The sequence below is a fragment of the Oncorhynchus keta genome, unplaced genomic scaffold (genome assembly GCF_023373465.1).
Source record: "Oncorhynchus keta strain PuntledgeMale-10-30-2019 unplaced genomic scaffold, Oket_V2 Un_scaffold_3956_pilon_pilon, whole genome shotgun sequence".
In the NCBI taxonomy this organism is placed as follows: domain Eukaryota; kingdom Metazoa; phylum Chordata; class Actinopteri; order Salmoniformes; family Salmonidae; genus Oncorhynchus; species Oncorhynchus keta.
Genome location: NW_026290928.1, coordinates 300,001 through 327,500, shown reverse-complemented (window position 1 = coordinate 327,500; position 27,500 = coordinate 300,001). Strand labels below are relative to the sequence as shown.

The following is a 27,500-nucleotide window of genomic DNA, read 5'->3' as shown; positions in this document are numbered from 1 at the left end:
AAGAACCAGCTGGCTGGTAGGCCTTCTAGAATACAGTAACTATGACACAGGAGGGACCAGCTGGCTAGTAGGCCTTCTAGAATACAGTAACTATGACACAGGAGGGACCAGCTGGTTGAAATGTGTCAGTCAGCCTGAGGGTCAGACAGACAGAGCCTCTCTCCTCTCTCTGTCCACAACTACTGCCAAGCCTCAGGTGCACTGTCTGTCTACCTGCCTGGATTAGTCTGGCCATGCTGCCTGGTTCCTGGCTGTGTGTGCATGTGAGCGCGTACGTGTGTGTGTGTGTGTGTGTGTGTTTTACCCATTTCATATGTACTGTATATACTGTATTCTAGTCAAGGCCATCCTATTCAACTATTGCTCCACATATACTATTCTATCCACATATTCTACAGATATACTATATATTATATCAATATACTGTCCATAATGTCTATTCATCCCATCACATATTCTACAGATATACTATATATTATATCAATATACTGTCCATAATGTCTATACATCCCATATATATATATATATACTATATACATATTCTATCCACATACTGTTCATTATGTCTATACATCCCATATATATATATACTATATACATATTCTATCCACATACTGTTCATTATGTATATTCATCCCATATATATATATACTATATACATATTCTACCCACATACTGTCCATAATGTCTATTCATCCCATCACATATTCTACAGATATACTATATATTATATCAATATACTGTTCATTATGTCTATACATCCCATATATATATATATACTATATACATATTCTATCCACATACTGTTCATTATGTCTATACATCCCATATATATATATATACTATATACATATTCTACCCACATACTGTTCATTATGTCTATACATCCCATATATATATATACTATATACATATTCTACCCACATACTGTCCATAATGTCTATACATCCCATATATATATATACTATATACATATTCTACCCACATACTGTTCATTATGTCTATTCATCCCATATATATATATATACTATATACATATTCTATCCACATACTGTTCATAATGTCTATACATCCCATATATATATATACTATATACATATTCTATCCACATACTGTTCATAATGTCTATACATCCCATATATATATATACTATATACATATTCTACCCACATACTGTTCATTATGTCTATACATCCCATATATATATATACTATATACATATTCTACCCACATACTGTTCATAATGTCTATTCATCCCATATATATATATATACTATATACATATTCTACCCACATACTGTTCATAATGTCTATTCATCCCATATATATATATATACTATATACATATTCTATCCACATACTGTTCATTATGTCTATTCATCCCATATATATATATACTATATACATATTCTACCCACATACTGTTCATTATGTCTATTCATCCCATATATATATATATACTATATACATATTCTACCCACATACTGTTCATTATGTCTATACATCCCATATATATATATATACTATATACATATTCTACCCACATACTGTTCATTATGTCTATACATCCCATATATATATATATACTATATACATATTCTACCCACATACTGTTCATTATGTCTATACATCCCATATATATATATACTATATACATATTCTACCCACATACTGTTCATTATGTCTATACATCCCATATATATATATATATATACTATATACATATTCTACCCACATACTGTTCATAATGTCTATTCATCCCATCACATATACAGATTTATACTCCAGACTCCATCTTCGCTCGTCCCATTATTTCTGTTTCTTAATTCCATTCTTTTACTTTTCAGATTTGTGTGTATTGTTGTGTATTGTTGTGTATTATTAGATATTTCTGCACTGCCAGGAACACAAAGCGTTTCACGAGACCCACAATAACATCTGCTAAATATGTCTACGCGACCAATAGCATTTCATTTGATTTGTGTGAGGTTTGTTTGTCTATGTGTGTGTGTGTGTGTATTAATTCACAGTATGGTATGCAGGTGTGTGTGTGTGTGTGTGTGTGTGTGTGTGTGTGTGTGTGTGTGTGTGTGTGTGTGTGTGTGTGTGTGTGTGTGTGTGTGTGTGTGTGTGTGTGTGTGTGTGTGTGTGTGTGTGTGTGTGTGTGTGTGTGTGTGTGTATTAATTCACAGTATGGTATGTGGTATGCAGGTGTGTGTGTGTGTATTAATTCACAGTATGGTATGTGGTATGCAGGTGTGTGTGTGTGTGTGTATTAATTCACAGTATGGTATGTGGTATGCAGGTGTGTGTGTGTGTATTAATTCACAGTATGGTATGTGGTATGCACGTGTGTGTGTGTGTGTGTGTGTGTGTGTGTGTGTGTGTGTGTGTGTGTGTGTGTGTGTGTGTGTGTGTGTGTGTGTGTGTGTGTGTGTGTGTGTGTGTGTGTGTGTGTGGTATGCACGTGTGTGTCCATGAACTGTGTTGTATTCATGGGTCCACCGCTGATCCAGGATCAAAAAAATCCTATTCATTGTGATCTAAAACTGATCCCAGATCAGCATTTGTTACTCTGAGATTCTTCATTGTATGATTCTATTCTGAAGCCATACACTTAAATGATGACCTCAGCACTGAGGGGTGTGTTTGATCAGAGGCAGGTTGGAAAAAGATCCCTGTCCATTCATTTTAGAACGAAGCTAGAATGTGTGTACCAATTGGCACCCTATTCCCTATGGGTCTAGGGTGGCATTTGAGGTGCAGACTCAGTCATTATTCTGATCTTTCATTATCCTCCTATAGTTCCTCATCCATCCATTATCCTAATACAGTATCATTCATCCATTATCTTCATGCAGTGTATCATTCATCCATTATCCTCCTACAGTACGGTTGATCCATTATCCTCATACAGTACCTCATGCATCCATTATCATCCATCCATTATCCTCCTACAGTACAGCATCCATCCATTATCATCCATCCATTATCCTCCTACAGTACATCATCCATCATCCATCCATTATCATCCATCCATTATCCTCCTGCAGTACCTCATCCATCCATTATCATCCATCCATTATCCTCCTACAGTACCTCATCCATCCATTATCATCCATCCATTATCCTCCTACAGTACCTCATCCATCCATTATCATCCATCCATTATCCTCCTACAGTACCGCATCCATCCGTTATCATCCATCCATTATCCTCCTACAGTACCACATCCATCCATTATCATCCATCCATTATCCCCCTACAGTACGGTTTATCCATTATCCTCCTACAGTGTATCATCCATCCATTATCATCCATCCATTATCCTCCTACAGTACCTCATCCATCCATTATCATCCATCCATTATCCTCCTACAGTACCACATCCATCCATTATCATCCATCCATTATCCCCCTACAGTACGGTTTATCCATTATCCTCCTACAGTGTATCATCCAGCCATTATCATCCATCCATTATCCTCCTACAGTACCTCATCCATCCATTATCGTTCATCCATTATCCTCCTACAGTACCCCACCCATCCATTATCATCCATCCATTATCCTCCTACGGTACCCCATCCATCCATTATCATCCCACAGTACCTCATCCATCCATTATCATCCACCCATTATCCTCCTACAGTACCTCATCCATCCATTATCATCCATCCATTATCCTCCTACAGTACATCATCCATCCATTATCACCCATCCATTATCCTCCTACAGTACCAGCCATTATCATCCATCCATTATCCTCCTACAGTACCTCATCCATCCATTATCATCCATCCATTATCCTCCTACAGTACCTCATGCATCCAGAGTAGTATTTACCAGCCAGGTCTGAAACACTACTGTGATTGACAGCTGTATTATATATCTTGATTTCTACATGTTTATATGTGTTTTATTCTTCTCTTTCAGGTTGAACACAACTTTAATTATCTGGAGATACAAGGGATCACCTGTAACAAGCCCACACAGGTCAGAAAACCCCCTCTCTGGCTGAACCATGTATCGCTCCAACTAATGGTTCATCATCTGATCATGAATCATCTGTTAGTCAATCATCCATCTGAATTAGGGATAACAGTGTTATAACTGGTTGTAATGTGTGTGACAATCACCATCATATATGTTACTGAGGGTTACTATGTAATATTACTGAGGGTTACTATGTAATATTACTGAGGGTTACTATGTAATATTACTGAGGGTTACTATATGATATTACTGAGGGTTACTATGTAATATTACTGAGGGTTACTATGTAATATTACTGAGGGTTACTATGTAATATTACTGAGGGTTACTATATAATATTACTGAGGGTTACTATATGATATTACTGAGGGTTACTATATGATATTACTGAGGGCTACTATGTAATATTACTGAGGGTTACTATATGATATTACTATATGATGTTACTATATGATACTGAGGGTTACTATATGATGTTACTATATGATATTACTATATGATATTACTATATGATGTTACTATATGATATTACTATATGATGTTACTATATGATATTACTGAGGGTTACTATATGATATTACTATATGATATTACTATATGATATTACTATATGATATTACTGAGGGTTACTATGATATTACTATATGATATTACTATATGATATTACTATATGATATTACTGAGGGTTACTATATGATATTACTATATGATATTACTATATGATATTACTGAGGGTTACTATATGATATTACTATGTGATGTTACTATATGATATTACTGAGGGTTACTATATGATATTACTGAGAGTTACTATATGATATTACTGAGGGTTACTATATGATGTTACTATATGATGTTACTATATGATATTACTGAGGGTTACTATATGATATTACTGAGGGTTACTATATGATATTACTGAGGGTTACTATATGATATTACTGAGGGTTACTATATGATATTACTGAGGGTTACTATATGATATTACTGAGGGTTACTATATGATATTACTATATGATATTACTGAGGGTTACTATATGATATTACTATATGATATTACTGAGGGTTACTATATGATATTACTATATGATATTACTGAGGGTTACTATATGATATTACTGAGGGTTACTATATGATATTACTGAGGGTTACTATATGATATTACTATATGATATTACTGAGGGTTACTATATGATATTACTATATGATATTACTATATGATATTACTATATGATATTACTGAGGGTTACTATATGATGTTACTATATGATATTACTGAGGGTTACTATATGATATTACTGAGGGTTACTATATGATATTACTGAGGGTTACTATATGATATTACTATATGATATTAGTATATGATATTACTGAGGGTTACTATATGATATTACTATATGATATTACTTATTATTGTTCATGTTTGTCTTGTGTAGCTGACGGTGGACTATGAGAGAGGTGTTGTGTCTCTGAAGCTGACCTCTACAGAAGAGGTGAATGAGGTGGTGGCTCACATTGGGATCTGTCTACAGAGGATATGTCCTGGTCTATCACCACTGTGAGTACACACATGCACACTCGTGCACAAACACCTGTGCACGAACGAACGCACACACACTCACACACAGAGTCAATGACCTTTAGTTTCCACTGACCTTTCATTCCTATTCACACTCTTTTTCCATTCCCCTTCTCTCTCTCTTTCTCTATTATATATATATATATATATATATATATATATATATATATCTCTCTCTCTCCCTCTATCCTGCCTCTCTCTCTCTCTCTCTTTCTCTCCCTCCTCTCCTCTCTCTCCCCCTCTCTCTCCCCTCTCTCTCTCCTTCTCCTCTCTCCCTATCTCTCCCTCTCTCCCCTATCTCTCTCTCTCTTCTCCCTCTCTCTCCTCTCTCTCCCTCTCTCCCTCTTCTGCCCTCTCCCTCTCTCTCTTTCTTTCTCTCTCTCTCCTCCTATATCTCTCCCTCTCTCTCTCTCTCTCTCTCTCTCTCTCTCTCTCTCTCCCTATCCCTCTCTCTATATCTCTCTCTCCTCTCTCTCCCTCTCTCTCTATCTCTCTCCCCTATCTCTCTCTCTCTCTCTTCTCTCTCTCTTCCTCTCTCCCTCTCTCTCTCTCCCCTCTCTCTCTCTCTTCTCTATCTCTCTTCCCTCTCTCTCTCTCTCTCTCTCTCTTCTCTCTCCCTCTCTCTCTCTCTCTTCCCTATCTCTCTCTTCTCTCTCTCTCTCTCCTCTCTCTCTCTCTCCTATATCTCTCTCTCTTCCTATCTTCTCTCTATCCTCTCTATATATTCTCTCTCTCTCTCTCTCTCTCTCTCTCTCTCTCTCTCTCTCTCTATTACTCTCTCTCTCTCTCTCTCTCTCTCTCTCTCTCTCTCTCTAGTTCAGTCTCTTTGCTTCTCTCTTTCCATGCAATTTAATGTGACTTATTCCATCCACTGATTACACTGAGCTCTCCCACCCAACACTGACCTGGGTTCAGTCAGGGTTCAGTCCTAGACAGAATGGACTCTTGATGAGACTCTCTGACCTTCTCTGAATGTCTTCTGTGTAAATAATCTGTCATCACCTGCTAATATCTGTGATGTTGTACGGACCGTGAAGTGAACAGCAGCTATCTAGAGGTCTTCACATTTTACAGCAGTCAAGCACATCCTAGCAATTTACTACAGTCAGGGTCATCTACACTATAGACAGTACATCAGTGTCTATATTACAGACCTATAGTCATGTTAACTACCCAGTGTCTATATACAGACCTATAGTCATGTTAACTCCCCAGTGTCTATATACAGACCTATAGTCATGTTAACTACCCAGTGTCTATATACAGACCTATAGTCATGTTAACTACCCAGTGTCTATATACAGACCTATAGTCATGTTAACTCCCAGTGTCTATATACAGACCTATAGTCATGTTAACTCCCCAGTGTCTATATACAGACCTATAGTCATGTTAACTACCCAGTGTCTATATACAGACCTATAGTCATGTTAACTACCCAGTGTCTATATACAGACCTATAGTCATGTTAACTCCCCAGTGTCTATATACAGACCTATAGTCATGTTAACTACCCAGTGTCTATATACAGACCTATAGTCATGTTAACTCCCAGTGTCTATATACAGACCTATAGTCATGTTAACTACCCAGTGTCTATATACAGACCTATAGTCATGTTAACTCCCCAGTGTCTATATACAGACCTATAGTCATGTTAACTCCCCAGTGTCTATATACAGACCTATAGTCATGTTAACTACCCAGTATATCAGTGTCTATATACAGACCTATAGTCATGTTAACTACCCAGTGTCTATATACAGACCTATAGTCATGTTAACTCCCCAGTGTCTATATACAGACCTATAGTCATGTTAACTCCCAGTGTCTATATACAGACCTATAGCCATGTTAACTACCCAGTATATCAGTGTCTATATACAGACCTATAGTCATGTTAACTACCCAGTGTCTATATACAGACCTATAGTCATGTTAACTACCCAGTGTCTATATACAGACCTATAGTCATGTTAACTCCCAGTGTCTATATACAGACCTATAGTCATGTTAACTCCCAGTGTCTATATACAGACCTATAGTCATGTTAACTACCCAGTGTCTATATACAGACCTATAGTCATGTTAACTCCCAGTGTCTATATACAGACCTATAGTCATGTTAACTACCCAGTGTCTATATACAGACCTATAGTCATGTTAACTCCCAGTGTCTATATACAGACCTATAGTCATGTTAACTCCCCAGTGTCTATATACAGACCTATAGTCATGTTAACTCCCCAGTGTCTATATACAGACCTATAGTCATGTTAACTACCCAGTGTCTATATACAGACCTATAGTCATGTTAACTCCCCAGTGTCAGTGTCTGTCTATATACAGACCTATAGTCATGTTAACTCCCAGTGTCTATATACAGACCTATAGTCATGTTAACTCCCCAGTGTCTATATGAGACCTATAGTCATGTCTCCCAGTGTCTATATACAGACCTATAGTCATGTTAACTCCCAGTGTCTATAACAGACCTATAGTCATGTTAACAGCCAGTGTCTATATACAGACCTATAGTCATTTAACTCCCCAGTGTCTATATACAGACCTATAGTCATGTTAACTCCCAGTGTCTATATACAGACCTATAGTCATGTTAACTCCCCAGTGTCTATATACAGACCTATAGTCATGTTAACTCCCTACAGTGTCTATATACAGACCTATAGTCATGTTAACTACCCAGTGTCTATATACAGACCTATAGTCATGTTAACTCCCAGTGTCTATACAGACCTATAGTCATGTTAACTGGTGTCTATATACAGACCTATAGTCATGTTAACTACCCAGTGTCTATATACAGACCTATAGTCATGTTAACTCCCCAGTGTCTATATACAGACCTATAGTCATGTTAACTTAGTGTCTATATACAGACCTATAGTCATGTTAACTCCCCAGTGTCTATATACAGACCTATAGTCATGTTAACTCCCCAGTGTCTATATACAGACCTATAGTCATGTTAACTACCCAGTGTCTATATCAGACCTATAGTCATGTTAACTCCCAGTGTCTATATACAGACCTATAGTCATGTTAACTCCCCAGTGTCTGATCTATATACAGACCTATAGTCATGTTAACTCCCAGTGTCTATATACAGACCTATAGTCATGTTAACTACCCAGTGTCTATATACAGACCTATAGTCATGTTAACTCCCCAGTGTCTATATACAGACCTATAGTCATGTTATCTACCCAGTGTCTATATACAGACCTATAGTCATGTTAACTAATATACAGACCTATAGTCATGTTAACTCCCAGTGTCTATATACAGACCTATAGTCATGTTAACTGTTATGTGTTTATATAGTGTCTATAAACAGACCTATAGTCATGATCTGAGTCAGATTGGTTCTGTGTCTATATACAGACCTATAGTCATAAACTACCCAGTGTCTATATACAGACCTATAGTCATGTTAACTCCCCAGTGTCTATATACAGACCTATAGTCATGTTAACTTCCCAGTGTCTATATACAGACCTATAGTCATGTTAACTATGTATCAGTGTCTATATACAGACCTATAGTCATGTTAACTCCCAGTGTCTATATACAGACCTATAGTCATGTTAACTACCCAGTGTCTATATACAGACCTATAGTCATGTGTTATGTGTTTATATAGTATAAACAGACCTATAGTCATCTGAACTCCCCAGTGTCTATATACAGACCTATAGTCATGTTAACTACCCAGTGTCTATATACAGACCTATATCATGTTAACTACCCAGTGTCTATATACAGACCTATAGTCATGTTAACTCCCCAGTGTCTATATACAGACCTATAGTCATGTTAACATGTCTATATACAGACCTATAGTCTGTTAACTACCCAGTGTCTTATATATAGTATGTTAACTCCCCAACTTTATTTATCCAAGTTTGTCTCATTGAGATATAATATCTCTTTAGCAAGAGAAACCTCTTTTCAGACGTCCAGGAAACAGTATCGCTACAGTATGTAAACAGCCGTGGCTGTTAGTGATCAGGCTTTAAAGGTCATTGGTAAGAGGTCTCTCAGGAAGTAGGAATATTACTGTGCAGAAGTGCCCGTGTTTATATAGTATAAACCACCTACATCTGATCTGAGTCATATTGGTTCTGTTATGTGTTTATATAGTATAAACCAGTCACCTACATCTGATCTGAGTCAGATTGGTTCTGTTATGTGTTTATATAGTATAAACCAGTCACCTACATCTGATCTGAGTCAGATTGGTTCTGTTATGTGTTTATATAGTATAAACCAGTCACCTACATCTGATCTGAGTCAGATTGGTTCTGTTATGTGTTTATATAGTATAAACCAGTCACCTACATCTGATCTGAGTCAGATTGGTTCTGTTATGTGTTTATATAGTATAAACCAGTCACCTACATCTGATCTGAGTCATATTGGTTCTGTTATGTGTTTATATAGTATAAACCAGTCACCTACATCTGATCTGAGTCAGATTGGTTCTGTTATGTGTTTATATAGTATAAACCAGTCACCTACATCTGATCTGAGTCAGATTGGTTCTGTTATGGGTTTATATAGTATAAACCAGTCACCTACATCTGATCTGAGTCATATTGGTTCTGTTATGTGTTTATATAGTATAAACCAGTCACCTACATCTGATCTGAGTCAGATTGGTTCTGTTATGTGTTTATATAGTATAAACCAGTCACCTACATCTGATCTGAGTCAGATTGGTTCTGTTATGTGTTTATATAGTATAAACCAGTCACCTACATCTGATCTGAGTCAGATTGGTTCTGTTATGTGTTTATATAGTATAAACCAGTCACCTACATCTGATCTGAGTCATATTGGTTCTGTTATGTGTTTATATAGTATAAACCAGTCACCTACATCTGATCTGAGTCAGATTGGTTCTGTTATGTGTTTATATAGTATAAACCAGTCACCTACATCTGATCTGAGTCAGATTGGTTCTGTTATGTGTTTATATAGTATAAACCAGTCACCTACATCTGATCTGAGTCAGATTGGTTCTGTTATGTGTTTATATAGTATAAACCAGTCACCTACATCTGATCTGAGTCAGATTGGTTCTGTTATGTGTTTATATAGTATAAACCAGTCACCTACATCTGATCTGAGTCAGATTGGTTCTGTTATGTGTTTATATAGTATAAACCAGTCACCTACATCTGATCTGAGTCAGATTGGTTCTGTTATGTGTTTATATAGTATAAACCAGTCACCTACATCTGATCTGAGTCAGATTGGTTCTGTTATGTGTTTATATAGTATAAACCAGTCACCTACATCTGATCTGAGTCATATTGGTTCTGTTATGTGTTTATATAGTATAAACCAGTCACCTACATCTGATCTGAGTCAGATTGGTTCTGTTATGTGTTTATATAGTATAAACCAGTCACCTACATCTGATCTGAGTCAGATTGGTTCTGTTATGTGTTGTATAGTTGTCACTTGGTCTGAGACATGACTCCTGTAGACTCTAACAACCTGAGGACTCATGTCTCACTAGTCTTCTGCTGTCATAACAATGCTATCCTGAACCTAGTAGCCTGTTAAGCTGTAAACCTGTGTTCTGTATCAGCCTTCTAGTGGTGGTGTTGTTGTCCTGTGTCTGTGTGACAGGAAGCTGATGAAGAAGCTGAGTATGGAGCCTCCGGAGAGGATCACCAGCCTACAGACTCTATGGGACAACCACAAAGTAGCAGATCCAGGACCGTGTGGTGAATACAATACGTTATTGTGTGTGTGTGTGTGTGTGTGTGTGTGTGTGTGTGTGTGTGTGTGTGTGTGTGCGCCCGCATATCGCTACATTGACTCTCCTCTCTCCTATACCTGTGTTCTGTTGCATGCGTGTGTATGTGGATGTGTATCACTACATTGACTGTCCGCTCTCTGTCTCTCTTTCAGTCTCTGTCTCTGTCTGTGTCTCTCTCTCTCTCTCTGTCTCTGTCTCTGTCTCTGTCTCTCTCTCTCTCTCTCTCTCTGTCTCTGTCTCTGTCTCTGTCTCTGTCTCTGTCTCTGTCTCTGTCTCTGTCTCTGTCTCTCTCTCTCTCTCTCTCTCTCTCTCTCTCTCTCTCTCTGTCTCTCTTTCTCTCTCTCTGTCTCTCTCTCTGTCTCTGTCTCTCTGTCTCTCTCTCCTCTCTCTCTGTCTCTGTCTCTGTCTCTGTCTCTGTCTCTGTCTCTGTCTCTGTCTCTGTCTCTCTCTCTGTCTCTCTCTGTCTCTCTGTCTCTGTCTCTGTCTCTGTCTCTCTCTGTCTCTCTCTCTCTCTGTCTCTCTCTCTCTCTCTCTCTCTGTCTCTCTCTGGTCTCTCTCTGTCTCTCTCTCTCTCTCTCTCTCTCTCTCTCTCTCTCTGTCTCTCTCTCTCTCTCTCTCTCTCTCTCTCTCTCTCTCTCTCTCTCTCTCTCTCTCTCTCTCTCTGTCTCTCTCTCTCTGTCTCTCTCTCTGTCTCTCTCTCTCTCTCTCTCTCTCTGTCTCTCTCTCTGTCTCTGTCTCTCTCTCTCTCTCTCTCTCTCTCTCTCTATCTATATATATATCTCTCTCTCTCCCTTCTCCAGGTGGTTTCTCTCAGACATACAGATGTGTGTGTGACTGGCTGGGTCTGCCCTACAGAGAGGAGGTTCAATGGGTCAGTATCCTCTTGGCTAACGTAGATACTTCACTAATTATTTATGACTAAATTAATTATTACTATCAGGTGTGTTTTAACAGTTCCTTACATCTGGGGAATGACACAAGGTTTGTGTTCATCTCCATGTTGTCTTGTCGATTCAATGGAACATGTTGCCTAGGAACTGTAGGTTCTAGAATCACGATGACAGTGGTGACACACCTACTCTAACAGTCACTTCCTGTCTAATCAAATCAGAGTAGCCTAGGTACTGTAGGTTCTAGAATCACTATGACAGTGGTGACACAGCTACTCTAACAGTCACTTCCTGTCTAATCAAATCAGAGTAGCCTAGGTACTGTAGGTTCTAGAATCACTATGACAGTGGTGACACAGCTACTCTAACAGTCACTTCCTGTCTAATCAAATCAGAGTAGCCTAGGTACTGTAGGTTCTAGAATCACTATGACAGTGGTGACACAGCTACTCTAACAGTCACTTCCTGTCTAATCAAATCAGAGTAGCCTAGGTACTGTAGGTTCTAGAATCACTATGACAGTGGTGACACAGCTACTCTAACAGTCACTTCCTGTCTAATCAAATCAGAGTAGCCTAGGTACTGTAGGTTCTAGAATCACGATGACAGTGGTGACACACCTACTCTAACAGTCACTTCCTGTCTAATCAAATCAGAGTAGCCTCGGTACTGTAGGTTCTAGAATCACGATGACAGTGGTGACACACTACTCTAACAGTCACTTCCTGTCTAATCAAATCAGAGTAGCCTCTCTACTGTAGGTTCTAGAATCACTATGACAGTGGTGACACACCTACTCTAACAGTCACTTCCTGTCTAATCAAATCAGAGTAGCCTCTGTACTGTAGGTTCTAGAATCACTATGACAGTGGTGACACAGCTACTCTAACAGTCACTTCCTGTCTAATCAAATCAGAGTAGCCTAGGTACTGTAGGTTCTAGAATCACTATGACAGTGGTGACACCCTACTCTAACAGTCACTTCCTGTCTAATCAAATCAGTAACTAGCCTCTGGTACTGTAGGTTCTAGAATCACTATGACAGTGGTGACACAGCTACTCTAACAGTCACTTCCTGTCTAATCAAATCAGAGTAGCCTAGGTACTGTAGGTTCTAGAATCACTATGACAGTGGTGACACACCTTTGTGTTAACAGTCACTTCCTGTCTAATCAAATCAGAGTAGCCTCAGGACTGTAGGTTCTAGAATCACTATGACAGTGGTGACACAGGTACTCTAACAGTCACTTCCTGTCTAATCAAATCAGAGTAGCCTAGGTACTGTAGGTTCTAGAATCACTATGACAGTGGTGACACACCTACTCTAACAGTCACTTCCTGTCTAATCAAATCAGAGTAGCCTAGGTACTGTAGGTTCTAGAATCACTATGACAGTGGTGACACAGCTACTCTAACAGTCACTTCCTGTCTAATCAAATCAGAGTTTATTGGTAATGAACACAGCTTTGTAGATGTTATTCTTCTGTTTCCAGCTCCAACAGTGCAGTAATATCCAGTAACACACCTGTCACACTTAGCAGGATGTAGACACACTGTCTGTTGCATAAAATGTGCTCAGAAATCATTTGTTAATTCTTCATCTTGAAGTGCTCGATTCCATTTAACGTAGCTATTTGATTACTATGACAGTGGTGAGAAGGAAGCTCACAGTCTGTTTCCTGTCACGTCCTCTAGGACGTAGACACCATCTATCTGACTCAAGACACACGGGATCTCAGCCTGCAGGACTTCAGTCATCTGGAGAATAGGTGAGTCCCTAGGTTCAAGACACACGGGATCTCAGCCTGCAGGACTTCAGTCATCTGGAGAATAGGTGAGTCGCTAGGTTCAGCCTGCAGACAGTCATCTGGAGAATGACAGTGGTGACACACCTACTCTCAGCAGGACTTCAGTCATCTGGAGAATAGGTGAGTCGCTAGGTTCAAGACACACGGGATCTCAGCCTGCAGGACTTCAGTCATCTGGAGAATAGGTGAGTCGCTAGGTTCAAGACACACCTGTCTCAGCCTGCAGGACTTCAGTCATCTGGAGAATAGGTGAGTCGCTAGGTTCAGACACACGGGATCTCAGCCTGCAGGACTTCAGTCATCTGGAGAATAGGTGAGTCGCTAGGTTCAAGACACACAGGATCTCAGCCTGCAGGACTTCAGTCATCTGAGAATAGGTGAGTCAGCTGGTTCAAGACTCACACTGGGATCCTCAGCCTGCCTGCAGGACTTCAGTCATCTGGAGAATAGGTGAGTCTGGTTCAAGACACACTGGATCTCAGCCTGCAGGACTTCAGTCATCTGGAGAATAGGTGAGTCGCTAGGTTCAAGACACACAGGATCTCAGCCTGCAGGACTTCAGTCATCTGGAGAATAGGTGAGTCGCTAGGTTCAAGACACACGGGATCTCAGCCTGCAGGACTTCAGTCATCTGGAGAATAGGTGAGTCGCTAGGTTCAAGACACACAGGATCTCAGCCTGCAGGACTTCAGTCATCTGGAGAATAGGTGAGTCGCTAGGTTCAAGACACACAGGATCTCAGCCTGCAGGACTTCAGTCATCTGGAGAATAGGTGAGTCACTAGGTTCAAGACACACGGGATCTCAGCCTGCAGGACTTCAGTCATCTGGAGAATAGGTGAGTCACTAGGTTCAAGACACACGGGATCTCAGCCTGCAGGACTTCAGTCATCTGGAGAATAGGTGAGTCGCTAGGTTCAAGACACACAGGATCTCAGCCTGCAGGACTTCAGTCATCTGGAGAATAGGTGAGTCGCTAGGTTCAAGACACACGGGATCTCAGCCTGCAGGACTTCAGTCATCTGGAGAATAGGTGAGTCGCTAGGTTCAAGACACACGGGATCTCAGCCTGCAGGACTTCAGTCATCTGGAGAATAGGTGAGTCGCTAGGTTCAAGACACACGGGATCTCAGCCTGCAGGACTTCAGTCATCTGGAGAATAGGTGAGTCGCTAGGTTCAAGACACACTGGATCTCAGCCTGCAGGACTTCAGTCATCTGGAGAATAGGTGAGTCGCTAGGTTCAAGACACACAGGATCTCAGCCTGCAGGACTTCAGTCATCTGGAGAATAGGTGAGTCGCTAGGTTCAAGACACACAGGATCTCAGCCTGCAGGACTTCAGTCATCTGGAGAATAGGTGAGTCGCTAGGTTCTATCTCATGCACTGTAGTACTCTATCATGGCAGCTACTGAACAGTAATACAGTAATACACTCATGTTTTCTAACATTAATGTTAAAGGGGAAGTCCGCAGTAACAAAGCAATAGCAACACGTTGTCCCACTACTGTTTGTGTAAAAAGCTGAGGGATGTGGCTAAAGTAACCAGTCTCAGATGAATAGACAGGGCTCTGGGTGGAAGGACTGACCATCCATGATATACAGTCGTGGCCAAAAGTTTTGACAATGACACAAATATGAAGTCTGCTGCCTCAGTTTGTATGATGGCAATTTGCATATACTCCAGAATGTTATGAAGAGTGATCAGATTAATTGCATTTAATTGCAAAGTCCCTCTTTGCCATGCAAATGCACTGAATCTCAAAAAAACATTTCCACTGCATTTCTGCCCTGCCACAAAAGGACCAGCTGACATCATGTCAGTGATTCTCTCGTTAACACAGGTGTGAGTGTTGACGAGGACAAGGCTGGAGAGCACTCTGTCATGCTGATTGAGTTTGAATAACAGACTGGAAGCTTCAAAAGGAGGGTGGTGCTTGGAATCATTGTTCTTCCTCTGTCAACCATGGTTCCCTGCATGGAAACACGTGCCGTCAACATTGCTTTGCACAAAAAGAGCTTCACAGGCAAGGAAATTGCTGCCAGTAAGATTGCACCTAAATCAACCATTTATCAGATCATCGAGAACTTCAAGGAGAGCGGTTCAATTGTTGTGAAGAAGACTTCAGGGCGCCCAAGAAAGTCCAGCAAGCGCCAGGACCGTCTCCTAAAGTTGATTCAGCTGCGGGATCGGGGCACCACCAGTACAGAGCGTGCTCAGGAATGGCAGCAGGCAGGTGTGAGTGCATCTGCACGCACAGTGAGGAGAAGACTTTTGGAGGATGGCCTGTTGTCAAGAAGGGCAGCAAAGAAGCCACTTCTCTCCTGGAAAAACATCAGGGACAGACTGATATTCTGCAAAAGGTACAGGGATTAGACTACTGAGGACTGGGGTAAAGTCATTTTCTCAGATGAATCCCCTTTCCGATTGTTTGGGGCATCTGGAAAAAAGCTTGTCCGGAGAAGACAAGGTGAGCGCTACCATCAGTCCTGTGTCATGCCAACAGTAAAGCATCCTGAGACCATTCATGTGTGGGGTTGCTTCTCAGCTAAGGGAGTGGGCTCACTCACAATTTTGCCTAAGAACACAGCCATGAATAAAGAATGGTACCAACACATCCTCCGAGAGCAACTTCTCCCAACCATCGAGGAACAGTTTGGTGACGAACAATGCCTTTTCCAACATGATGGAGCCCCTTGCCAGAAGGAAAACGTGATAACTAAGTGGCTCGGGGAACAAAACATTGATATTTTGGGTCCATGGCCAGGAAACTCCCCAGACCTTAATCCCATTGAGAACTTGTGGTCAATCCTCAAGAGGAGGGTGGACAAACAAAACCCCACACATTCTGACAAACTCCAAGCATTGATTATGCAAGAATGGGCTGCCATCAGTCAGGATGTGGCCCAGAAGTTAATTGACAGCATGTCAGGGCGGATTGCAGAGGTCTTGAAAAAGAAGGGTCAACACTGCAAATATTGACTCTTTGCATCAACTTCATGTAATTGTCAATAAAAGCCTTTGACACTTATGAAAAGCTTGTAATTATAATTCAGTATCCATAGTAACATCTGACAAAAACATCTAAAGACACTGAAGCAGCCAACTTTGTGGAAATTAATGTTTGTGTCATTCTCAAAACTTTTAGCCACGCCTGTTTGCATTAACTTTGTTGACAAACAGTTGAGTAAAACACAGTTATATTTAGCGTTCTGATGGGTACGACAGTTGACGAGGCATTTATAAATTATATTCTTCAAGACTCAATGGGTTCATATCGTTCATATGTAAGTCCAAAAATGTATGTAGTAACTGCATATTGTCCCTTTTTAAATGTGTAACGTTTCACTTTGTAATTCAATTCTTATGCTGTAAACTTCATATTATAATGGTTGATTATTTGAAATAAAAAAAATAAAAACTGCATTTAAATTGTTATTAACTTCCTGGTTTGGTTTTTACTGAAACAGCCTTCATCCATTCTCCCAAGGTGTTTCATATCCCAAGGTGATTGATATTGTCTCTGTGTCCCTGGCAGGGATCTAGTGGCTATAATAGCAGTGTTGGAGTACAACCAATGGTTCACAAAGCTCTCCACAAAGGATTGTAAACTGGTGAGTTAAACTGAGTCTTCGTACCCCCACTCAGTCTGCCTCTGGCGCTCTCTCTTTCTGTCTGCCTCTGGCGCTCTCTCTTTCCTCATCTCTCTGTCTGTCTGTCTCTCTGTCTGTCTCTCTGTCTGTCTCTCTGTCTGTCTCTCTGTCTGTATCTCTGTCTGTCTCTCAGTCTGCCTCTCAGTCTGCCTCTGGCGCTCTCTCTTTCTGTCTGCCTCTGTCTCCTCCCTTTCCTCATCTCTCTGTCTGTCTCTCTGTCTGTATCTCTGTCTGTCTCTCAGTCTGCCTCTCGCTCTCTCTCTTTCTGTCTGCCTCTGTCTCCTCCCTTTCCTCATCTCTCTGTCTGTCTTGTATTCACACACACACACACACACACACACACACACACACACACACACACACACACACACACACACACACACACACACACACACACACACACACACACACACACACACACACACACACACAGCAGACCTAAAGGCTTTGTGGGGGTAATTAGACTCTGAATGTTAATGTCCTGTATTGACTATGGAGAGAGAGACAGATTTATGTTTATATATTTTCCCTTTTGTACTTTAACTATTTGCACATCATTACAACACTGTATATAGATATAATATGACATTTGAAATGTCTCTATTCCTTTGGAACTTTAGTGATTGTAATGTTTACTGTTAATTCTTTATTGTTTTTCACTTTTATTTATTGTCTATTTCACTTTCTGTGACAATGTAAATAAAGCCCCTTAAATTGAATTGAAATTGAGACAAAGAGGTGTAGAGAGAGACACACACAGAGAGAGAGAGAGAGAGTTTTAGAGAGAGAGATAAAGAAAGAGAGTGGTGAGCCCCTCAGCCCAGTAGCTTTGTTTGAGAGCTAAGTTGCCATAGAAACCAGCGCAGGGTCTTTTGGGATACTAAAGCTCCTGTTTTGACTGGTATGTGATGCATGTGTCTGCTAGTCTGTGACAGGAAAGCATTCCTCGGGCTCCTCTGGACTTAACCAGAAGGGGACTAGGGTTCCAATTTTGGAACACCCCCCCCCCCACGTTCAGCTGGAAGGTGGCGCATGGAACGCAAAAATATTCCTAAAAATATTTAACCTCCACACATTAACAAGTCCAATGGTTCAAATGAAAGATAAACACCTTGTTTATCTACCCAGCAAGTCAGATTTCTAAAATGTTTTACGGCGAAAACATAGCACATATTTATGTCAAACCACCACCAAAGACACGGCTAATTTGCATAGCCAAGTTGAAAAAAATATGCAATCAACAAACGCAGGATTAAAAGAAAAATAATGCACTAACCTTTTGAAATCTTCATCAGATGACAGTAATATAACATGTTACACAGTACATTTATGTTTTTTTCAATAATATGCTATATATATCCATAAATCTCTGTTTACAATGATGCATCGTTCAAAAAATGCTACTCAAATGTCCTGAGAAATGACGATAGCTCCGGCAGATAACGTCAGCTAACAAGGAATACACATCATAAACTTTGACTAAATATGCATGTTCTACAAATATATAGTTAGATACACTTCTTCTGAATGCAATCGCTGTGTTACATTTATTTTTAACGTTACAGGTTTCGTTCACTAGGTTATACTATGAGACAGCGCTCAAAAAGTAGCATTATGGCTCCTCTATCTTGGAGTCCACAGAAACCCAAATTTACCACATAAATATTCCCTTACCTTTGCTGTTCTTCCATCAGAAGACCTGGAAGGAATTATACTTACCAAAAACAGCATTTAGTTTTGCAGTCTGTGTCTTTCGGTTCTCAAACATGACACATTTCGGTTGAAATGCCAAAAGTCAAGTGGATGCGCACCAAAACGTCGAACTTACATATTATATGTCCATTAAACTTGTCAAACTAACTTCATAATCAAGCTTTAACATGTTATAAAGGTGTACAGCAATCGTGAGGACGAACAGAAACGCATGCATTGTATAATCGATCTTGGAAAAAAGACAGGACCTGAGCATAAAAGTGACCTGTTTTTTCGCGTGACCGAAAGGTTTCGGCCTGCCAAAACTCTCGTGAGCGCGCGATTCTCACAATGAGAAGCCCCATTGAAAGCTGAGATCGCGCTGAAGACAGAGAGACTGTTCCCAGACCTGTAACTGCTTGGGAAAGGGTGGGAGCGATGACGTCAAATTTGGGCCAACTTTTATGATGACAAGAGAGAGTTTGGGAGAATGACTGCCCTGAGAGTTCTGCTTTACATACAGACATAATTTAAACGGTTTTAGAAGCTTTAGAGTGTTTTCTATTCAATAATATTTATTTGCATATATTAGCAACTTTTGACCAAAATAAATTATGTTTACTATGGGCACGCAATTACTCCAGCGGGGGCAGTAGACAGCCCTATCCCCATGAGTTAATGGCCGTGTTGGTTGGAAGGTTGGGAATTAGATTCCTCTGCATTCCAAAATACTTTAGCATTAAGGAGTTAGATTGGGGGTAAGACCCTGCGGTAGACTAGTGTCCTGTCCAGGGGGTGTCCTGGTACATCAAGCTGCCTCACTACAGAAACAGGAAATAGATGAGTGTCCTGTCCAGGGGGTGTGCTGGTACATCAAGCTGCTACAGAAACAGGAGATAGACTAGTGTCCTGTCCAGGGGGTGTACTGATACATCAAGCTGCCTCACTACAAAAACAGGAGATAGACTAGTGTCCTGTCCAGGGGGTGTGCTGGTACATCAAGCTGCTACAGAAACAGGAGATAGACTAGTGTCATGTCCAGGGGGTGTACTGGTACATCAAGCTGCTACAGAAACAGGAGATAGACTAGTGTCCTGTCCAGGGGGTGTACTGGTACATCAAGCTGCTACAGAAACAGGAGATAGACTAGTGTCCTGTCCAGGGGGTGTACTGGTACATCAAGCTGCTACAGAAATAGGAGATAGACTAGTGTCCTGTCCAGGGGGTGTACTGGTACATCAAGCTGTCTCACTACAGAAACAGGAGATAGACTAGTGTCCTGTCCAGGGGGTGTACTGGTACATCAAGCTGCCTCACTACAGAAACAGGAGATAGACTAGTGTCCTGTCCAGGGGGTGTACTGGTACATCAAGCTCCCTCACTACAGAAACAGGAGATAGACTAGTGTCCTGTCCAGGGGGTGTACTGGTACATCAAGCTCCTACAGAAACAGGAGATAGACTAGTGTCCTGTCCAGGGGGTGTACTGGTACATCAAGCTGCTACAGAAACAGGAGATAGAGTAGTGTCATGTCCAGGGGGTGTACTGGTACATCAAGCTGCCTCACTACAGAAACAGGAGATAGACTAGTGTCCTGTCCAGGGGGTGTACTGGTACATCAAGCTGCCTCACTACAGAAACAGGAGATAGACTAGTGTCCTGTCCAGGGGGTGTGCTGGTACATCAAGCTGCTACAGAAACAGGAGATAGACTAGTGTCCTGTCCAGGGGGTGTACTGATACATCAAGCTGCTACAGAAACAGGAGATAGACTAGTGTCCTGTCCAGGGGTGTACTGGTACATCAAGCTGCTACAGAAACAGGAGATGACTAGTGTCCTGGACAGGGGTGTACTGGTACATCTCTACAGAAACAGGAGATGTACCAGTTTCTCTCAGCTCCTGTCTCTCTCCCCTGGACAGGACACTTCTATCAAGCTGCTACAGAAACAGGAGATAGACTAGTGTCCTGTCCAGGGGTGTACTGGTACATCAAGCTGCTACAGAAACAGGAGATAGACTAGTGTCCTGTCCAGGGGGTGTACTGGTACATCAAGCTGCTACAGAAACAGGAGATAGACTAGTGTCCTGTCCAGGGGGTGTACTGATACATCAAGCTGCTACAGAAACAGGAGATAGACTAGTGTCCTGTCCAGGGGGTGTACTGGTACATCAAGCTGCTACAGAAACAGGAGATAGACTAGTGTCCTGTCCAGGGGGTGTACTGGTACATCAAGCTGCTACAGAAACAGGAGATAGACTAGTGTCCTGTCCAGGGGGTGTACTGGTACATCAAGCTGTCTCACTACAGAAACAGGAGATAGACTAGTGTCCTGTCCAGGGGGTGTACTGATACATCAGGCTGCCTCACTACAGAAACAGGAGATAGACTAGTGTCCTGTCCAGGGGGTGTGCTGGTACATCAAGCTGCTACAGAAACAGGAGATAGACTAGTGTCCTGTCCAGGGGGTGTACTGATACATCAAGCTGCTACAGAAACAGGAGATAGACTAGTGTCCTGTCCAGGGGGTGTGCTGGTACATCAAGCTGCTACAGAAACAGGAGATAGACTAGTGTCCTGTCCAGGGGGTGTACTGGTACATCAAGCTGCTACAGAAACAGGAGATGTACCAGTACACCCCCTGGACAGGACAGGACATCTCTGTTTCTCTCAGCTCTGTCCTCTCTGGACAGGACACTAGTCTATCAAGCTGCTACAGAAACAGGAGATAGACTTGTGTCCTGTCCAGGGGGTGTACTGGTACATCAAGCTGCTACAGAAACAGGAGATAGACTAGTGTCCTGTCCAGGGGGTGTACTGGTACATCAAGCTGCTACAGAAACAGGAGATAGACTAGTGTCCTGTCCAGGGGGTGTACTGGTACATCAAGCTGCTACAGAAACAGGAGATAGACTAGTGTCCTGTCCAGGGGGTGTCCTGTACATCAAGCTGCTACAGAAACAGGAGATAGACTAGTGTCCTGTCCAGGTGGTGTCCTGGTACATCAAGCTGTCTCACTACAGAAACAGGAGATAGACTAGTGTCCTGTCCAGGGGGTGTACTGATACATCAAGCTGCTACAGAAACAGGAGATAGACTAGTGTCCTGTCCAGGGGGTGTACTGGTACATCAAGCTGCTACAGAAACAGGAGATAGACTAGTGTCCTGTCCAGGGGGTGTACTGGTACATCAAGCTGCTACAGAAACAGGAGATAGACTAGTGTCCTGTCCAGGGGTGTGCTGGTACATCAAGCTGCTACAGAAACAGGAGATAGACTAGTGTCCTGTCCAGGGGGTGTACTGGTACATCAAGCTGTCTCACACAGCCTGATCCCAGACCTGCTAGTTTGTGTTGTCTTCTCCTGTGGTCGTCGTTACACAGAAGATGGCAAGACAGTAGAAACAGATCTGGGACCAGGCTGTGGATGGAGGTGATAGTGGGAGACCTTGCGGCTGCCGGTGTGGTAGACAAGAGGCGGCAGGGTTTTCCCTCACTGTACTGTGTGTTTGCATCCCTCACTGTACTGTGTGTTATCATCCTTCACTGTACTGTGTTAGTATCCCTCACTGTACTGTGTGTTTGCATCCCTCACTGTACTGTGTGTTATCATCCCTCACTGTACTGTGTTAGTATCCCTCACTGTACTGTGTGTTAGCATCCCTCACTGTACTGTGTGTTAACCTCCCTCTGTCTCTGTCTCTGTCTCTGTCTCTGTCTCTGTCTCTCTCTCTCTCTCCTACTCTCTCTCCTTCTCTCTCTCTCTCTCTCTCTCTTTCCCCCTCCCTCCCTCCCTCCCTCCCTCCCTCCCTCCCCCCCTCCTCCCTCCCTCCCTCCCTCCCTCCTCTCTCTCTCTCTCTCGCTCCTTCTCTCTCTCTCTCTCTCTCCTCTCTCTCTCTCTCTCTCTCCTTCTCTCTTCTCTCTCTCTCTCTCTCTCTCTCTCTCTCTCTCTCTCTCTCTCTCTCTCTCTCTCTCGCTCTTCTCTCTCTCTCTCTCGCTCTTCTCTCTCTCTCTCTCTCTCTCTCTCTCTCTCTCTCTCTCTCTCTCTCTCTCTCTCTCTCTCTCTCTCTCTCTCTCTCTCTCTCTCTCTCTCTCTCTCTCTCTCTCTCTCTCTCTCTCTCTCTCTCTTCTCTCTCTCTCTCTCTCTCTCTCTCTCTCTCTCTCTCTCTCTCTCTCTCTCTCTCTCTCTCTCTCTCTCTCTCTCTCTCTCAGTCCTAGGGAACAACAGTCCTCTGTGCCATTCCGTTTCTCTCTGCCCTGAAAAGAGAACCATCCTGCCTCACACAATCCCTCTTTGTCTGTCATAATTAGCATGCTGGCCACCAGAAATGTCTCTCGTATACATGCAATGTCACTTAGTTGTACTAACGCTGGTGTACTGTTATTCTGATCACTGTTTGTCATATGAATGTAAACAGATAAAGAGACTATTGACCTCCCTCTGCTCTGCATAGCTGAACTGAAGGGATTTATTTGATTCACTTGATTCACACAAAGGATGGATGACAGAGAGGAATCAACAGGCTCTGAACTGAGGGGATGTATTTGATTTGATTCATTTGATTCCCTCAGAGAATGGGTGGGCAGAGAGGAATCAACAGGCTCTGAACTGAGGGGATGTATTTGATTTGATTCCCTCAGAGAATGGGTGGGCAGAGAGGAATCAACAGGCCCTGAACTGAGGGGATGTATTTGATTTGATTCCCTCAGAGAATGGGTGGGCAGAGAGGAATCAACAGGCCCTGAACTGAGGGGATGTATTTGATTTGATTCCCTCAGAGAATGGGTGGGCAGAGAGGAATCAACAGGCCTGAACTGAAGGGATTTATTTGATTTGATTCCTTTGATTCCCTTGAATGGGTGGGCAGAGAGGAATCAACTTTCTGAACTGAGGGGATGTCATTTGATTTGATTTCCCCCAGAGAATGTGTCTACAGAGAGGAATCAGGGGCTCTGAACTGAGGGGATGTATTTGATTTGATTCCCTCCCTGAATGCTTGGACAGACAATCAACTCTGCTTTTAGGACTGCCCAAACGAGTATTTGATTTGGCTCACGCTAAGAGAACTGGGTGGGCAGAGGGAATCAACGGCTCTGAACTGGGGTGGATGTATTTGATTTGATTCCATCAGAGAATGGGTGGAAACAGCAGACTCTGAGAACATCAGGCTTGAACTGACAGGAGAATTTGATTTGATTCATTTGATTACCATTTAGTTTCCCCAGTGTGGAATCAGGCTCTGAACATTGAGTTACCATTTGGAGAATGGGTGGGCAGATGAATCAACAGGCCATTGATTTGATTTGATTTTTCCCCAGTGAATGGGTGGGCAGAAGGAATCAACAGGCTCTGAACTTGTATTTGATTTGATTCCCCAGTGTGTGGGCAGAGCTGAAGGTTCATTGAGTTACCATTTAGTTTCCCCAGTGTGTGGAGAGGAATCAACAGGCTCTGAACTGAAGGGGATTCATTTGAGTTGATTCCCTCAGAGAATGGGTGGGCAGAGAGGAATTCAACTGAGTTATTTGATTTGTTTCCCCAGTGTGTGGAGTGCTGAAATCAACAGGCTCTGAACTGGTTCATTGAGTTACCATTTAGTTTCCCCAGTGAACTGGGTGGAAGGTTCATTTGAGTTACCATTTAGTTTCCCCAGTGTGGGTGGGCAGTGCTGAAGGTCATTGAGGCTTACTGAACTGTTTCCCCAGGGATGTATTTGATTTGATTCATTTGTTTCCCTCAGAGAATGGGTGGGCAGAGAGGAATCAACAGGCCCTGCTGAAGGGGATTCATTGAGTTGATTTAGAATGGGTGGGCAGAGAGGAATCAAGGCTCTGAACTGAGGGGATTATTTGATTTGTTTCCTCAGTGTGGGTGGGCAGAGAGGAATCAGAAGGCTCTGAACTGAGTTATTTGATTTGAGATTCCCTCAGAGTGGGTGGGGAGAGGAATCAACAGGCTCTGAACTGGGGGATTATTTGATTTGATTCATTTGATTCCCCAGTGTGGGTAGAGAGGAATGGCTGAACTGGTTATTTGATTTGAGTTCCATTTAGATTCCCAGTGTGTGGAGTGCTCAAGGCCCTCATTGAGGGATTATTTGATTTAGTTTGCCCAGAGAATGGGTGGGTTTAGAGGAATCAACAGGCTCTGAACTGAGGGGATGTATTTGTTCCCTCAGTGGGTGCTGAAGGTTCATTGAGTTATTTGATTTGAGTTTGCCCAGTGTGTGGAGTGCTGAACTGAGGGGATGTATTTGATTTGATTCATTTGATTCCCCAGTGTGTGGGTGCTGAAGGTTCATTGAGTTACCATTTAGTTTCCCCAGTGTGTGGGGGAAGGTTCATTGAGTTCCATTTGTTTCCCTGAGAGTGTGTGGACAGACAATCAACTTACCATTTAGTTTCCCCAGTGTGGGTCTGGGTTCATTGCTTGTTTTAGTTTCCCCAGTGTGTGGAGTGCTGAAGGTTCATTGAGTTACCATTTAGTTTCCCCAGTGTGTGGTGCTGGAAGGTTCATTGTGTTAGACCAGTTTCCCCAGTGATGTGGAGTGCTGAAGGTTCATTGAGACCATTTAGTTTCCCTCTGTGTGGGGTGTTTAACAGTAGGTTCATTGAGTTACCATTTCCTACCCCAGTGCTTGGAATTTAGACAATGAACTTCATTGAGTTACCATTTAGTTTCCCCAGTGTGTGGAGTGCTGAAGGTTCATTGAGTTACCATTTAGTTTCCCCAGTGTGTGGAGTGCTGAAGGTTCATTGAGTTACCATTTAGTTTCCCCAGTGTGTGGAACAGTGCTGAAGGTTCATCGAGTTACTATTTAGTTTCTCCAGTGTGTGGAGTGCTGAAGGTTCATTGAGTTACCATTTAGTTTCCCCAGTGTGTGGAGTGCTGAAGGTTCATTGAGTTACCATTTAGTTTCCCCAGTGTGTGGAGTGCTGAAGGTTCATTGAGTTACCATTTAGTTTCCCCAGTGTGTGGAGTGCTGAAGGTTCATTGAGTTACCATTTAGTTTCCCCAGTGTGTGGAGTGCTGAAGGTTCATTGAGTTACCATTTAGTTTCCCCAGTGTGTGGAGTGCTGAAGGTTCATTGAGTTACCATTTAGTTTCCCCAGTGTGTGGAGTGCTGAAGGTTCATTGAGTTACCATTTAGTTTCCCCAGTGTGTGGAGTGCTGAAGGTTCATTGAGTTACCATTTAGTTTCCCCAGTGTGTGGAGTGCTGAAGGTTCATTGAGTTACCATTTAGTTTCCCCAGTGTGTGGAGTGCTGAAGGTTCATTGAGTTACCATTTAGTTTTCCCAGTGTGTGGAGTGCTGAAGGTTCATTGAGTTACCATTTAGTTTCCCCAGTGTGTGGAGTGCTGAAGGTTCATTGAGTTACCATTTAGTTTCCCCAGTGTGTGGAGTGCTGAAGGTTCATTGAGTTACCATTTAGTTTCCCCAGTGTGTGGAGTGCTGAAGGTTCATTGAGTTACCATTTAGTTTCCCCAGTGTGTGGAGTGCTGAAGGTTCATTGAGTTACCATTTAGTTTCCCCAGTGTGTGGAGTGCTGAAGGTTCATTGAGTTACCATTTAGTTTCCCCAGTGTGTGGAGTGCTGAAGGTTCATTGAGTTACCATTTAGTTTCCCCAGTGTGTGGAGTGCTGAAGTTTCATTGAGTTACCATTTAGTTTCCTCTGTTTGTGGTGTGCTGATTGTTCCGGGTGGAGATTATAACAGAACATGGCCAAGATGTTCAAATGTTCATAAATGACCAGCATGGTCAAATAATAATAATCACAGGCAGAACAGTTGAAACTGAAGCAGCAGCACGGCCAGGTGGACTGGGGACAGCAAGGAGTCCTCATGCCAGGTAGTCCTGAGGCATGGTCCTAGGGCTCAGGTCCTCCGAAAGAAGGAGAGAAAGAGAGAATTAGAGAGAGCATACTTATATTCACACAGGACACCGGATAGGACAGGAGAAGTACTCCAGATATAACAAACTGACCCTAGCCCCCCGACACATAAACTACTGCAGCATAAATACTGGAGGCTGAGACAGGAGACACTGTGGCCCCATCCAATGATACCCCCGGACAGGGCCAAACAGGAAGG

General features: G+C 42.1%; 1 long non-coding RNA gene and 1 pseudogene across 2 annotated transcripts in view; both read left to right on the top strand.

The window, feature by feature from the left end:
• Positions 1-27,500, top strand: part of LOC118381799 (F-actin-uncapping protein LRRC16A-like) — a 279,527-nt pseudogene that overhangs the window by 110,577 nt on the left and 141,450 nt on the right.
• Positions 25,842-27,500, top strand: part of LOC127928776 (uncharacterized) — a 3,751-nt gene continuing 2,092 nt past the window's right edge. Inside the window, exons 1-3 of one of the 2 annotated variants that reach the window (XR_008132172.1) lie at positions 25,842-25,873; positions 26,257-26,679; positions 26,727-27,500. The exon at positions 26,727-27,500 is cut by the window's right edge and continues 2,092 nt beyond it. This is a non-coding gene — a long non-coding RNA (uncharacterized LOC127928776). Of the gene's footprint in view, positions 25,874-26,077; positions 26,160-26,256; positions 26,680-26,726 lie in introns of those variants that run through there. The other variant, XR_008132171.1, reaches the window with a different exon arrangement.